Source organism: Seriola lalandi, unplaced genomic scaffold, assembly GCF_002814215.2.
Source record: "Seriola lalandi dorsalis isolate HSWRI2012SDOR001 ecotype SW California unplaced genomic scaffold, Sedor1 jcf7180002054470, whole genome shotgun sequence".
Taxonomy (NCBI): Eukaryota; Metazoa; Chordata; class Actinopteri; order Carangiformes; family Carangidae; genus Seriola; species Seriola lalandi.
The window spans coordinates 2,484,882-2,487,174 of NW_019525023.1; positions in this window are offsets into that span (position 1 = coordinate 2,484,882).

Genomic DNA, 2,293 nt, shown 5'->3' on the forward strand with positions numbered 1-2,293 from the left:
CTGAAACATTTCAGGACATGAATATGCTGACGACATGTTGTTAATATAAAGTTTACAACTGAAACTCACTCACCATGAAACTCTGTGTACAGATCCAGATGTCTGTCTTTGAGCTGCTTTCCTCCTGTGGCACCGCTTGCGTCCTGGCTTTTCATTATCTATAACTTGTACCTGATGATATGCATCAAATACAGAATATCTCCATACAGTCATCATGTGTTTGTTTTTGTTTTTTTACAAGTAGTCGCCGCCGACCTGTCTCTGCACTTGCGCTTGCTGCTGTCTTCTTCTTCTTTAAGCCTGGGCATGGTTTAGTGCATTACTGCCTACCACTGGCTGAATAACGTAATTGCTACGTTAACGCTGAGATCTATAACTTGTGATATAGACCTGTAGATTTGAGGAATTTAATTACTTTTCTAGCTGTCTCTTTCTGAAGCACCCCGTAACCAACCAGTGTTCTTATTCCCAATTTGCACAAGTCCACTTACTGCTGTCATTCCACCTGTCATTGTTATTTACCTGTTTGCTGTGCCTGCCTTCTTCTTCTCTCCGAGTTTGGCAAACGAGGCTTGTAGTGTTATCATACTGCTCTTGTCAGTCCTGGAACTATATATGTATATATATATATGCCTAAGACATCTATGGTATCTTCGGCACTTCTGGTAGGCTACTGTAGAAAAACAAGAAGGCATAGTCATGTTTTCAGAATTTTTGCATGGACTTGGTATTGAAGTATCAGTTCTCGTGACATCTCAGTCTAGTGTAGTCTCAACACCAATTCTCATCCCTTTAATTTCCACTTATTCCATCCATTTTAAACTTTCTATATTTTGCCACTTGCATAACTGTTGTTTCACAGCATCAATGCTGGTAAATGGGCAAGTCAGCTCATCAAGCTGAAAGGAAAAAACGGAGCAGTGTGCAGCTCATAAAACCTTTTCATGCAGCTTGGATCAATGTGACAAAACAGTACTGTCAATGACACCCTGACAGTGACATGATTTGCATGCAACTGAGCTGCATAAAAAATAACTGTAACTTTCTGTAGCTATAGTCTAAAGGAAAACTTTACCACATTTAACACATAACGGTAAACTGTGGCACAGGGTGTTCTGCTCAGCCTGTAACAAGTAATTGTGAAAGATATAACAAACAGAACTCGGTGCATTAGGTTTAATAAACACGGGCATTAACTAGGTAGGGAGAGCCTAACAAATAATGAGTCGTTATCGGAAAGTAATGAGATGTGCCGGGGCTAGTTAGTTAGCATCCTAACTGCAGTGGAAGAAAAGACGTGATAGAACAAGAGTTCACATTTTCCACCTCTGCAGACAGGTGCTGGTGAGTAAAGGATTGATATCTGATGCTGAACTCGCAACTCGCTAGACTGGTATGTAAAAAGCTGGTAATGTTAACAGTGGCTATATAGCAGAAACAGAACTTACAAATAGCTCCTTTAATGCAAAAGCCAATCATGTGGCTTCTAGCTGGGTACAAAGCACTTTAAAAATGAATTCATTGGTACCTCTCGGTCATTTTAGATTTTAATCTCTAACCTTTAACTTCTGTTTGTACCTGCTTTAATTGATTCTTGTTTGTTTTAACTTGATGTTCTTTTTTTAACTGGTATTTTTATCTACTCTACATCATTGTAAATGAGGGCTTTACCCTCAATGATCTTCGAGTTTGATTAAGGCATAAATAGAACCAGCACTTTGTCTATCTGGGATTGGGGTTTGTGAATTGACATTACTGCACTGGGGATATTTTTACAGGAAATTCAAATAATTCTCATATAAAAATTTTAGTTAAGTGGTGATGTAGTAAGTTTACCTTGGTTTTCTACAAATAAACTACTTACAAATCCATCAGATAATCTTTAGTAATGTTTAGCATGCAATAAAGTATGTTGTTGTCACTGGTGTTTGTAGATTTCAGTGAATTGGAAATGTTTCCTGTTATAGGAAATGCAAGAACCTTGTGACAGCTGCAGCTAACAGATCTTAGATGCATTTATAGTTTCACTGTGAATTGCCAACATTTTTTTGAAAATGAACTGTTTTCTGTTTATGTTGTGGTCAGGTTACTCATTATAATTTCCAGTTCTAGGAAACATTGTGTCCAGTATTTTATTTAGATCTGTGTGACTGCTGATAGGCCTATTTCAAGCTTACCTTGTTCCCAAAAGCTTCTCTATCTTGCCATCTGTCCATGTTTGCACCATACACCAATCAGGTACCCAACCACAGCCCCATACCAAACCCCTAAATTGAGGCCCACGGGGGTGGGG